The following is a 13,605-nucleotide window of genomic DNA, read 5'->3' as shown; positions in this document are numbered from 1 at the left end:
ATGACTGACAGAGTTATCCTTTTCCCATCACATGCAGATACACAGAAGAGTTGGTCTCACTATCGCAATTCCTTCATACTTTTCTCCTTCCGTCCCCTGTCTGGATTGCAATAACAAGAGCTGTTGAGTGCTGCACGCCAGCCTCAGCGCCTCTTCTTTCAGTCAATGTCACTGTGTGCTGTGATATCTTTGTAACATTGGTTGTTGCCAGAAGAAAAGGAAAGGATGGATAGGATTTGTATTCTTTTACAACAAAACCCAAAATGCATCGGCTTGCTTGCTCATTAAGTTTACAAGGCCAGCTGCTTTTGAGATATTCTAATTATAGTGGTTATTCGGCGTTGGAGGTAAGAGAGTTGTTTTTAGGTCTGGCAGTTCATTCTGCTTTAAATTACTCTAGCTCATGTCAACAAAGTAACAACAAAACATAGCCAACGGTTTGTTGCTCAAGCCTTCCCTACTGCACCTTCCCATGTCTCTCCTGCCGACCACAGTGCAGGAAATTTGAGTTTGCATTTGCGCAAAGAGACGTACAACACAAGAAGGCGCGCTTTCGTGCGCCGGGCACCACCCGGCCTGTGCATTCCTCACTGCCGTGAGATCAGTTTACTCAGCAGAGCATGACGCTGCAATTGGTTAGTAAGGCCTGCCTGACCAGAATAGTATATTTGGGGTCATGTATTTGATTGCATTTTTAAAACAGTAACAGAACTTAACTGCAATGTTTAAATAGGTCTAGACATATTTAAACAGTGTCAATTTGATAGAAGAATTCTGGAAAATTCAGAGGGGAGGCACCAATGTTTTTTTTTCCCTTTGGGTGGATGTGGCATTAAAGAGTTTGAAGACCACTGGTCTAAGTGGACACTAATACACCTGGATCCTCCTGAATTCCTCGCAACAGATGCCAGCAAACCTGGCTGGAGAGCTACTGTGTTGGACTGATCCTGTCGATTCAAGTGGTCTTTCCTAGAGAGTCGGAGGTCATGGAAGTAGATGGAGTTGATGGTAAGCTTCAGGGCTTTGAAGTTTTCCCATCATCATCTGTCTCAGAAAAATGTGCTAGTAAAGACAGAGAATAAGGTAGCAGTCTTTTACATTAACCAGAAGTGAAGCATGCATTCAAAATCCCTCAATGCAATAGCAGAACAATTGGGCTATTGGGCAGAGATCAACCTGTTGCATACGTCGGCAGTACACATCAAGGGCACCGACAATGTGATGGCAGACAGCTGGAGGTTTCCAAATTTGCAGGAGTTGACGTTATCCAGGTCTTTGTTTTGAGAGATATGCCGAGAGTTTGTGAAACCCTTTCTGGATCACTTTTCTAACAAGGGCAATGCTCATCTTTGTCGATTCTGATCCAGGTTTCCGGAACAAGGAGCCTAGGTAGTGGACGTATTGGTGATAAAGTGGCTGAGAAGTCTCCTTTATACATTCCCCCCCTTTTTATTGATCCAGATGGTTCTCTTCAAGTCTCAGCAGGGGGAGGGAACTTGATTCTTGTTGGCCCTGATTGGCCAGAGATGTCATGGTTTCCTCTTCTGAACCCCTGGCTCTTCTACCTCCTTGGATACTGCTAAAGTGTGTCTCTTCTCAGAACGTCGTCCCTAACCTTCTTGCTCCAACTCACTCTATCGCTTTGGAGGTTGAGAAGTCTGGACTGCTAGCAAAGGGTCTTTCCTCTTCCTTAGTGGAGTTAATTCAGCACTCCAGCAGGCCTTCTACTTCGACGTCTTACTCAAAGAACTGGAAGTCCTTTCAGACGTGATGTTCTGCTCATGATCTTTTGGCACCTACCTGTAGTTTGTCTGCTATTTTGCATTTTCTTCTGAATGGGTTTCACTTGAATCTCTTTCCACTCTGAAAGCTCTTTGGTTTGCGATAAAGGCTTTTAGGGACTTTTCTGAACTTTCATCGATGTTACACTCTTTGGTGTCTAGACTGTTATGATCTTTTGTCAATGGTAAGAACAATGAAAAATCCCTTTTCTCCAACTCAGAATCTTCCTACTCTTTTATAGGCTTTGCAATTTTATCTCTTTGAGGATCTGTATACTGTACAATTAAAGATTGTCTCCTATAAAGTTATTTTCCTATTTGCTATCACCTTGCTGAGAACAATTGGGGAGCTGGGAGCCTTAAAATGCTGTCCTCTCTTCATTTGATACTTTGGAAGATGGGGTAACTTTAAGGCCTAGCCCTACCTTTGCTGCAAAGGTTGAGTCTATTTTTGATAGATCTTAGGAAATAATTCTTCCTTCTTTCATTCCCTCTCCTTCCTCTCCGGAAGAACATTTATTGAATACACTTGATGTTTAAAGAGCTCTTTTCATTTATGTCACCAGGCCTCTGCAGTTCAGGAAAACCGACTCCTTGTTTGTGACTTTTGGACAGCCTGGAAAAGACAAGAAGGTGACTTTTATGACTCTGAGTAGGTGGATTAAGTTGTCAATTTTTCTGGCTTTGCAAGGCTTTTTAGAAAATCTTCCAGGTCAGGGATGGTCTACGAGAGGAATGGCCACCTTCTGGGTTGAATTCCAGTGAGTAACAATCTAGGAAATTCCTAGGGTGGTTACTTGGGCCTCAATGCATACATTTGTGAAGCATTATCGCTTAATACATTTTCTGTTTTGCATTTGAGTATCAATGTTTTGAACTCTGCATTACCCTAAGTCCATCTTGTCCTTGTCACAAACATTACATCCTGCCCACCTTCCCATCAGTCCTTTGGCAAGGGCTTGGCACCCAGGTTGGGTGTATGGCGCTAGCATTTAAGAATCCTCCTGTTCTTTCTTCCTCTTGGAGGGTGACATCACTTTACTTTGTAATGACTGTCACAAGGACGCAATGGACTAAGGCTAATGAAGATTACCAATAAGTAACCAACGCATCACCACTCTTTCTGAATGTGCGTGGCTCATTCTGCAGGACTTGTTCTTTGTATGATTCCTGAATTTTCAGAAGCCCTTTGATGGCAGCACCCCCACACTGAAAATTGTTTCAGCACCACTGGACAAGGGTCAGTTGTCATGCTCATCTGCGGCGTAAATTTGCATTGAAGTAGTCTAACTCCCCAGGTCCTGTCTTTTGCTCAATTTGCATTTGTGAGTTTCCTCTCAATCACTGTTGATTTCCTTTGATCTTTCTTTCTTCTTTCACTTCACCTTCGCCTTCAGTGTATCTTTCGGCCCTGTTAAGAGACACGCCCCCTTGTAGCCACTTCTATACTTCTGTCACCTAATTATTTTCCTATCCTTTCCCCTGTAACGTTGCTGATCCTAGCTATAGCATGACTATCCAGAATCTGTTCACCTGAGTTATGTTCCTCTTATCCCCACGCATCTAATAATCAGCTCTTGGTCTCCCTCCACCTCTCACGTGACAGAGTCTGAGCCAGTGTCTCCATCTTGGAGAGACAATCTCTTGCACTTCTGTTGTTCTACTGGCGCTGCCGGCTTGAGCTTTGGTCAGAAGTGGCAAAAGAAGGACTAATGGAAAGTGAACGTGTACTGGAGCAACAGAGTGTATGGATTTACAAGCGTTTGATTCAATGAGAAAAAAAGAGTTTACTTGAGAGAAAAAACTTAACTTGGCCCGTACGGGGATCGAACCCGCGACCTTGGCGTTATTAGCACTACGCTGTAACCAACTGAGCTAACCGGCCATGAATGACAGAGTTATCCTTTTTCCATGACATGCAGATACACAGAAGAGTTGGTCTCACTATCGCAATTCTTTCATACTTTTCTCCTTCCGTCCCCTGTCTGGATTGCAATAACAAGAGCTGTTGAGTGCTGCACGCCAGCCTCAGCGCCTCTTCTTTCAGTCAATGTCACTGTGTGCTGTGATATCTTTGTAACATTGGTTGTTGCCGGAAGAAAAGGAAAGGATGGATAGGATTTCTATTCTTTTACAACAAAACCCAAAATGCATCGGCTTGCTTGCTCATTAAGTTTACAAGGCCAGCTGCTTTTAAGATATTCTAATTATAGTGGTTATTCGCGTTGGAGGTAAGAGAGTTGTTTTTCGGTCTGGCCGTTCCTTCTGCTTTAAATTACTCTAGCTCATGTCAACAAAGTAACAACAAAACATAGCCAACGGTTTGTTGCTCAAGCCTTCCCTACTGCACCTTCCCATGTCTCTCCTGCCGACCACAGTGCAGGAAATTTGAGTTTGCATTTGCGCAAAGAGACGTACAACACAAGAAGGCGCGCTTTCGTGCGCCGGGCACCACCCGGCCTGTGCATTCCTCACTGCCGTGAGATCAGTTTACTCAGCAGAGCATGACGCTGCAATTGGTTAGTAAGGCCTGCCTGACCAGAATAGTATATTTGGGGTCATGTATTTGATTGCATTTTTAAAACAGTAACAGAACTTAACTGCAATGTTTAAATAGGTCTAGACATATTTAAACAGTGTCAATTTGATAGAAGAATTCTGGAAAATTCAGAGGGGAGGCACCAATGTTTTTTTTTCCCTTTGGGTGGATGTGGCATTAAAGAGTTTGAAGACCACTGGTCTAAGTGGACACTAATACACCTGGATCCTCCTGAATTCCTCGCAACAGATGCCAGCAAACCTGGCTGGAGAGCTACTGTGTTGGACTGATCCTGTCGATTCAAGTGGTCTTTCCTAGAGAGTCGGAGGTCATGGAAGTAGATGGAGTTGATGGTAAGCTTCAGGGCTTTGAAGTTTTCCCATCATCATCTGTCTCAGAAAAATGTGCTAGTAAAGACAGAGAATAAGGTAGCAGTCTTTTACATTAACCAGAAGTGAAGCATGCATTCAAAATCCCTCAATGCAATAGCAGAACAATTGGGCTATTGGGCAGAGATCAACCTGTTGCATACGTCGGCAGTACACATCAAGGGCACCGACAATGTGATGGCAGACAGCTGGAGGTTTCCAAATTTGCAGGAGTTGACGTTATCCAGGTCGTTGTTTTGAGAGATATGCCGAGAGTTTGTGAAACCCTTTCTGGATCACTTTTCTAACAAGGGCAATGCTCATCTTTGTCGATTCTGATCCAGGTTTCCGGAACAAGGAGCCTAGGTAGTGGACGTATTGGTGATAAAGTGGCTGAGAAGTCTCCTTTATACATTCCCCCCCCTTATTATTGATCCAGATGGTTCTCTTCAAGTCTCAGCAGGGGGAGGGAACTTGATTCTTGTTGGCCCTGATTGGCCAGAGATGTCATGGTTTCCTCTTCTGAACCCCTGGCTCTTCTACCTCCTTGGGTACTGCTAAAGTGTGTCTCTTCTCAGAACGTCGTCCCTAACCTTCTTGCTCCAACTCACTCTATCGCTTTGGAGGTTGAGAAGTCTGGACTGCTAGCAAAGGGTCTTTCCTCTTCCTTAGTGGAGTTAATTCAGCACTCCAGCAGGCCTTCTACTTCGAAGTCTTACTCAAAGAACTGGAAGTCCTTTCAGACGTGATGTTCTGCTCATGATCTTTTGGCACCTACCTGTAGTTTGTCTGCTATTTTGCATTTTCTTCTGAATGGGTTTCACTTGAATCTCTTTCCACTCTGAAAGCTCTTTGGTTTGCGATAAAGGCTTTTAGGGACTTTTCTGAACTTTCATGATGTTACACTCTTTGGTGTCTAGACTGTTATGATCTTTTGTCAATGGTAAGAACAATGAAAAATCCCTTTTCTCCAACTCAGAATCTTCCTACTCTTTTATAGGCTTTGCAATTTTATCTCTTTGAGGATCTGTATACTGTACAATTAAAGATTGTCTCCTATAAAGTTATTTTCCTATTTGCTATCACCTTGCTGAGAACAATTGGGGAGCTGGGAGCCTTAAAATGCTGTCCTCTCTTCATTTGATACTTTGGAAGATGGGGTAACTTTAAGGCCTAGCCCTACCTTTGCTGCAAAGGTTGAGTCTATTTTTGATAGATCTTAGGAAATAATTCTTCCTTCTTTCATTCCCTCTCCTTCCTCTCCGGAAGAACATTTATTGAATACACTTGATGTTTAAAGAGCTCTTTTCATTTATGTCACCAGGCCTCTGCAGTTCAGGAAAACCGACTCCTTGTTTGTGACTTTTGGACAGCCTGGAAAAGACAAGAAGGTGACTTTTATGACTCTGAGTAGGTGGATTAAGTTGTCAATTTTTCTGGCTTTGCAAGGCTTTTTAGAAAATCTTCCAGGTCAGGGATGGTCTACGAGAGGAATGGCCACCTTCTGGGTTGAATTCCAGTGAGTAACAATCTAGGAAATTCCTAGGGTGGTTACTTGGGCCTCAATTCATACATTTGTGAAGCATTATCGCTTAATACATTTTCTGTTTTGCATTTGAGTATCAATGTTTTGAACTCTGCATTACCCTAAGTCCATCTTGTCCTTGTCACAAACATTACATCCTGCCCACCTTCCCATCAGTCCTTTGGCAAGGGCTTGGCACCCAGGTTGGGTGTATGGCGCTAGCATTTAAGAATCCTCCTGTTCTTTCTTCCTCTTGGAGGGTGACATCACTTTACTTTGTAATGACTGTCACAAGGACGCAATGGACTAAGGCTAATGAAGATTACCAATAAGTAACCAACGCATCACCACTCTTTCTGAATGTGCGTGGCTCATTCTGCAGGACTTGTTCTTTGTATGATTCCTGAATTTTCAGAAGCCCTTTGATGGCAGCACCCCCACACTGAAAATTGTTTCAGCACCACTGGACAAGGGTCAGTTGTCATGCTCATCTGCGGCGTAAATTTGCATTGAAGTAGTCTAACTCCCCAGGTCCTGTCTTTTGCTCAATTTGCATTTGTGAGTTTCCTCTCAATCACTGTTGATTTCCTTTGATCTTTCTTTCTTCTTTCACTTCACCTTCGCCTTCAGTGTATCTTTCGGCCCTGTTAAGAGACACGCCCCCTTGTAGCCACTTCTATACTTCTGTCACCTAATTATTTTCCTATCCTTTCCCCTGTAACGTTGCTGATCCTAGCTATAGCATGACTATCCAGAATCTGTTCACCTGAGTTATGTTCCTCTTATCCCCACGCATCTAATAATCAGCTCTTGGTCTCCCTCCACCTCTCACGTGACATAGTCTGAGCCAGTGTCTCCATCTTGGAGAGACAATCTCTTACACTTCTGTTGTTCTACTGGCGCTGCCGGCTTGAGCTTTGGTCAGAAGTGGCAAAAGAAGGACTAATGGAAAGTGAACGTGTACTGGAGCAACAGAGTGTATGGATTTACAAGCGTTTGATTCAATGAGAAAAAAAGAGTTTACTTGAGAGAAAAAACTTAACTTGGCCCGTACGGGGATCGAACCCGCGACCTTGGTGTTATTAGCACTACGCTGTAACCAACTGAGCTAACCGGCCATGAATGACAGAGTTATCCTTTTTCCATGACATGCAGATACACAGAAGAGTTGGTCTCACTATCGCAATTCTTTCATACTTTTCTCCTTCCGTCCCCTGTCTGGATTGCAATAACAAGAGTTGTTGAGTGCTGCACGCCAGCCTCAGCGCCTCTTCTTTCAGTCAATGTCACTGTGTGCTGTGATATCTTTGTAACATTGGTTGTTGCCGGAAGAAAAGGAAAGGATGGATAGGATTTCTATTCTTTTACAACAAAACCCAAAATGCATCGGCTTGCTTGCTCATTAAGTTTACAAGGCCAGCTGCTTTTAAGATATTCTAATTATAGTGGTTATTCGCGTTGGAGGTAAGAGAGTTGTTTTTCGGTCTGGCCGTTCCTTCTGCTTTAAATTACTCTAGCTCATGTCAACAAAGTAACAACAAAACATAGCCAACGGTTTGTTGCTCAAGCCTTCCCTACTGCACCTTCCCATGTCTCTCCTGCCGACCACAGTGCAGGAAATTTGAGTTTGCATTTGCGCAAAGAGACGTACAACACAAGAAGGCGCGCTTTCGTGCGCCGGGCACCACCCGGCCTGTGCATTCCTCACTGCCGTGAGATCAGTTTACTCAGCAGAGCATGACGCTGCAATTGGTTAGTAAGGCCTGCCTGACCAGAATAGTATATTTGGGGTCATGTATTTGATTGCATTTTTAAAACAGTAACAGAACTTAACTGCAATGTTTAAATAGGTCTAGACATATTTAAACAGTGTCAATTTGATAGAAGAATTCTGGAAAATTCAGAGGGGAGGCACCAATGTTTTTTTTTCCCTTTGGGTGGATGTGGCATTAAAGAGTTTGAAGACCACTGGTCTAAGTGGACACTAATACACCTGGATCCTCCTGAATTCCTCGCAACAGATGCCAGCAAACCTGGCTGGAGAGCTACTGTGTTGGACTGATCCTGTCGATTCAAGTGGTCTTTCCTAGACAGTTGGAGGTCATGGAAGTAGATGGAGTTGATGGTAAGCTTCAGGGCTTTGAAGTTTTCCCATCATCATCTGTCTCAGAAAAATGTGCTAGTAAAGACAGAGAATAAGGTAGCAGTCTTTTACATTAACCAGCAGTGAAGCATGCATTCAAAATCCCTCAATGCAATAGCAGAACAATTGGGTTATTGGGCAGAGATCAACCTGTTGCATACGTCGGTAGTACACATCAAGGGCACCGACAATGTGATGGCAGACAGCTGGAGGTTTCCAAATTTGCTGGAGTTGACGTTATCCAGGTCGTTGTTTTGAGAGATAGGCCGAGAGTTTGTGAAACCCTTTCTGGATCTCTTGTCAAAAAAGGACAATGCTCATCTTTGTCGATTCTGATCCAGGTTTCCGGAACAAGGAGCCTAGGTAGTGGACGTATTGGTGATAAAGTGGCTGAGAAGTCTCCTTTATACATTCCCCCCCTTTTTATTGATCCAGATGGTTCTCTTCAAGTCTCAGCAGGGGGAGGGAACTTGATTCTTGTTGGCCCTGATTGGCCAGAGATGTCATGGTTTCCTCTTCTGAACCCCTGGCTCTTCTACCTCCTTGGGTACTGCTCAAGTGTGTCTCTTCTCAGAACGTCGTCCCTGACCTTCTTGCTCCAACTCACTCTATCGCTTTGGAGGTTGAGAAGTCTGGACTGCTAGCAAAGGGTCTTTCCTCTTCCTTAGTGGAGTTAATTCAGCACTCCAGCAGGCCTTCTACTTCGAAGTCTTACTCAAAGAACTGGAAGTCCTTTCAGCCGTGATGTTCTGCTCATGATCTTTTGGCACCTACCTGTAGTTTGTCTGCTATTTTGCTTTTTCTTCAGAATGGGTTACACTTGAATCTCTTTCCACTCTGAAAGCTCATTGTTTTGCGATAAAGGCTTTTAGGGACTTTTCTGAACTTTCATCGATGTTACACTCTTTGGTGTCTAGACTGTTATGATCTTTTGTCAATGGTAAGAACAATGAAAAATCCCTTTTCTCCAACTCAGAATCTTCCTACTCTTTTATAGGCTTTGCAATTTTATCTCTTTGAGGATCTGGATACTGTACAATTAAAGATTGTCTCCTATAAAGTTATTTTCCTATTTGCTATCACCTTGCTGAGAACAATTGGGGAGCTGGGAGCCTTAAAATGCTGTCCTCTCTTCATTTGATACTTTGGAAGATGGGGTAACTTTAAGGCCTAGCCCTACCTTTGCTGCAAAGGTTAAGTCTATTTTTGATAGATCTTAGGAAATAATTCTTCCTTCTTTCATTCCCTCTCCTTCCTCTCCGGAGGAACATTTGTTGAATACACTTGATGTTGAAAGAGCTCTTTTCATTTATGTAACCAGGCCTCTGCATTTCAGGAAAACCGACTCCTTGTTTGTGACTTTTGGACAGCCTGGAAAAAAACAAGAAGGTGACTTTTATGACTCTGAGTAGGTGGATTAAGTTGTCAATTTTTCTGGCTTTGCAAGGCTTTTTAGAAAATCTTCCAGGTCAGGGATGGTCTACGAGAGGAATGGCCACCTCCTGGGTTGAATTCCAGTGAGTAACATTCTAGGAAATTCCTAGGGTGGTTACTTGGGCCTCAGGGCATACATTTGTCAAGCATTATCGCTTAATAAATTTTCTGTTTTGCATTTGAGTACCAATGTTTTGAACTCTGCATTACCCTAAGTCCATCTTGTCCTTGTCACAAACATTACATCCTGCCCACCTTCCCATCAGTCCTTTGGCAAGGGCTTGGCACCCAGGTTGGGTGCATGGCGTTAGCATTTAAGAATCCTCCTGTTCTTTCTTCCTCTTGGAGGGTGACATCACTTTACTTTGTAATGACTGTCACAAGGACGCAATGGACTAAGGCTAATGAAGATTACCAATAAGTAACCAACGCATCACCACTCTTTCTGAATGTGCGTGGCTCATTCTGCAGGACTTGTTCTTTGTATGATTCCTGGATTTTCAGAGGCCCTTTGATGGCAGCACCCCCACACTGAAAATTGTTTCAGCACCACTGGACAAGGGTCAGTTGTCATGCTCATCTGCGGCGTAAATTTGCATTGAAGTAGTCTAACTCCCCAGGTCCTGTCTTTTGCTCAATTTGCCTTTGTGAGTTTTCTCTCAATCACTGTGGATTTCCTTTGATCTTTCTTTCTTCTTTCACTTCACCTTCGCCTTCAGTGTATCTTTCGGCCCTGTTAAGAGACACGCCCCCTTGTAGCCACTTCCATACTTCTGTCACCTAATTATTTTCCTATCCTTTCCCCTGTAACGTTGCTGATCCTAGCTATAGCATCACTATCCAGAATCTGTTCACCTGAGTTATGTTCCTCTTATCCCCACGCATCTAATAATCAGCTCTTGGTCTCCCTCCACCTCTCACGTGACATAGTCTGAGCCAGTGTCTCCATCTTGGAGAGACAATCTCTTGCACTTCTGTTGTTCTACTGGCGCTGCCGGCTTGAGCTTTGGTCAGAAGTGGCAAAAGAAGGACTAATGGAAAGTGAACGTGTACTGGAGCAACAGAGTGTATGGATTTACAAGCGTTTGATTAAATGAGAAAAAAAGAGTTTACTTGAGAGAAAAATCTTAACTTGGCCCGTACGGGGATCGAACCCACGACCTTGGCGTTATTAGCATCACGCTCTAACCAACTGAGCTAACCAGCCATGAATTACAGAGTTATCCTTTTTCCATGACATGCAGATACACAGAAGAGTCGGTCTCACTATCGCAATTCCTTCATACTTTTCTCCTTCCGTCCCCTGTCTGGATTGCAATAACAAGAGCTGCTGAGTGCTGCACGCCAGCCTCAGCGCCTCTTCTTCCAGTCAATGTCACTGTGTGCTGTGATATCTTTGTAACATTGGTTGTTGCCGGAAGAAAAGGAAAGGATGGATAGGATTTCTATTCTTTTACAACAAAACCCAAAATGCATCGGCTTGCTTGCTCATTAAGTTTACAAGGCCAGCTGCTTTTGAGATATTCTAATTATAGTGGTTATTCGGCGTTGGAGGTAAGAGAGTTGTTTTTCGGTCTGGCCGTTCCTTCTGCTTTAAATTACTCTAGCTCATGTCAACAAAGTAACAACAAAACATAGCCAACGGTTTGTTGCTCAAGCCTTCCCTACTGCACCTTCCCATGTCTCTCCTGCCGACCACAGTGCAGGAAATTTGAGTTTGCATTTGCGCAAAGAGACGTACAACACAAGAAGGCGCGCTTTCGTGCGCCGGGCACCACCCGGCCTGTGCATTCCTCACTGCCGTGAGATCAGTTTACTCAGCAGAGCATGACGCTGCAATTGGTTAGTAAGGCCTGCCTGACCAGAATAGTATATTTGGGGTCATGTATTTGATTGCATTTTTAAAACAGTAACAGAACTTAACTGCAATGCTTAAATAGGTCTAGACATATTTAAACAGTGTCAATTTGATAGAAGAATTCTGGAAAATTCAGAGGGGAGGCACCAATGTTTTTTTTTCCCTTTGGGTGGATGTGGCATTAAAGAGTTTGAAGACCACTGGTCTAAGTGGACACTAATACACCTGGATCCTCCTGAATTCCTCCCAACAGATGCCAGCAAACCTGGCTGGAGAGCTACTGTGTTGGACTGATCCTGTCAATTCAAGTGGTCTTTCCTAGAGAGTCGGAGGTCATGGAAGTAGATGGAGTTGATGGTAAGCTTCAGGGCTTTGAAGTTTTCCCATCATCATCTGTCTCAGAAAAATGTGCTAGTAAAGACAGAGAATAAGGTAGCAGTCTTTTACATTAACCAGCAGTGAAGCATGCATTCAAAATCCCTCAATGCAATAGCAGAAGAATTGGGCTATTGGGCAGAGATCAAGCTGTTGCATACGTCGGCAGTACACATCAAGGGCACCGACAATGTGATGGCAGACAGCTGGAGGTTTCCAAATTTGCTGGAGTTGACGTTATCCAGGTCGTTGTTTTGAGAGATATGCCGAGAGTTTGTGAAACCCTTTCTGGATCTCTTTTCAAACAAGGACAAGGCTCATCTTTGTCGATTCTGATCCAGGTTTCCTGAACAAGGAGCCTAGGTAGTGGACATATTGGTGATAAAGTGGCTGAGAAGTCTCCTTTATACATTCCCCCCCCCTTTTATTGATCCAGATGGTTCTCTTCAAGTCTCAGCAGGGGGAGGGAACTTGATTCTTGTTGGCCCTGATTGGCCAGAGATGTCATGGTTTCCTCTTCTGAACCCCTGGCTCTTCTACCTCCTTGGGCACTGCTCAAGTGTGTCTCTTCTCAGAATGTCGTTCCTGACCTTCTTGCTACAACTCACTCTATCGCTTTGGAGGTTGAGAAGTCTGGACTGCTAGCAAAGGGTCTTTCCTCTTCCTTAGTTGAGTTAATTCAGCACTCCAGCAGGCCTTCTACTTCGAAGTCTTACTCAAAGAACTGGAAGTCCTTTCAGACGTGATGTTCTGCTCATGATCTTTTGGCACCTACCTGTAGTTTGTCTGCTATTTTGCATTTTCTTCTGAATGGGTTTCACTTGAATCTCTTTCCACTCTGAAAGCTCATTGGTTTGCGATAAAGGCTTTTAGGGACTTTTCTGAACTTTCATCGATGTTACACTCTTTTGTGTCTAGACTGTTATGATCTTTTGTCAATGGTAAGAACAATGAAAAATCCCTTTTGTCCAACTCAGAATCCTCCTACTCTTTTATAGGCTTTGCAATTTTATATCTTTGAGGATCTGGATACTGTACAATTAAATATTGTCTCCTATAAAGTTTTTTTCCTATTTGCTATCACCTTGCTGAGAACAATTGGGGAGCTGGGAGCCTTAAAATGCTGTCCTCTCTTCATTTGATACTTTGGAAGATGGGGTAACTTTAAGGCCTAGCCCTACCTTTGCTGCAAAGGTTAAGTCTATTTTTGATAGATCTTAGGAAATAATTCTTCCTTCTTTCATTCCCCCTCCTTCCTCTCCGGAGGAACATTTGTTGAATACACTTGATGTTTAAAGAGCTCTTTTCATTTATGTCACCAGGCCTCTGCAGTTCAGGAAAACCGACTCCTTGTTTGTGACTTTTGGACAGCCTGGAAAAGACAAGAAGGTGACTTTTATGACTCTGAGTAGGTGGATTAAGTTGTCCATTTTTCTGGCTTTGCAAGGCTTTTTAGAAAATCTTCCAGGTCAGGGATGGTCTACGAGAGGAATGGCCACCTCCTGGGTTGAATTCCAGTGAGTAACAATCTAGGAAATTCCTAGGGTGGTTACTTGTGCCTCAGGGCATACATTTGTCAAGC

At 43.5% G+C, this 13,605-nt stretch overlaps 1 non-coding gene across 1 annotated transcript; it reads right to left on the bottom strand.

The window, feature by feature from the left end:
- Positions 1 to 10,923: 10,923 nt before the first annotated feature.
- TRNAI-AAU (transfer RNA isoleucine (anticodon AAU)) lies at positions 10,924 to 10,997 on the bottom strand. The gene has a single exon. It is a non-coding gene; the product is annotated as a tRNA-Ile (tRNA).
- Positions 10,998 to 13,605: the final 2,608 nt, after the last annotated feature.

This window comes from Pleurodeles waltl, chromosome 12 (genome assembly GCF_031143425.1).
Source record: "Pleurodeles waltl isolate 20211129_DDA chromosome 12, aPleWal1.hap1.20221129, whole genome shotgun sequence".
Lineage (NCBI taxonomy): Eukaryota > Metazoa > Chordata > Amphibia > Caudata > Salamandridae > Pleurodeles > Pleurodeles waltl.
Note: the sequence above shows the minus strand (reverse complement) of the source record. Positions and strands in the feature narration are given on the sequence as shown.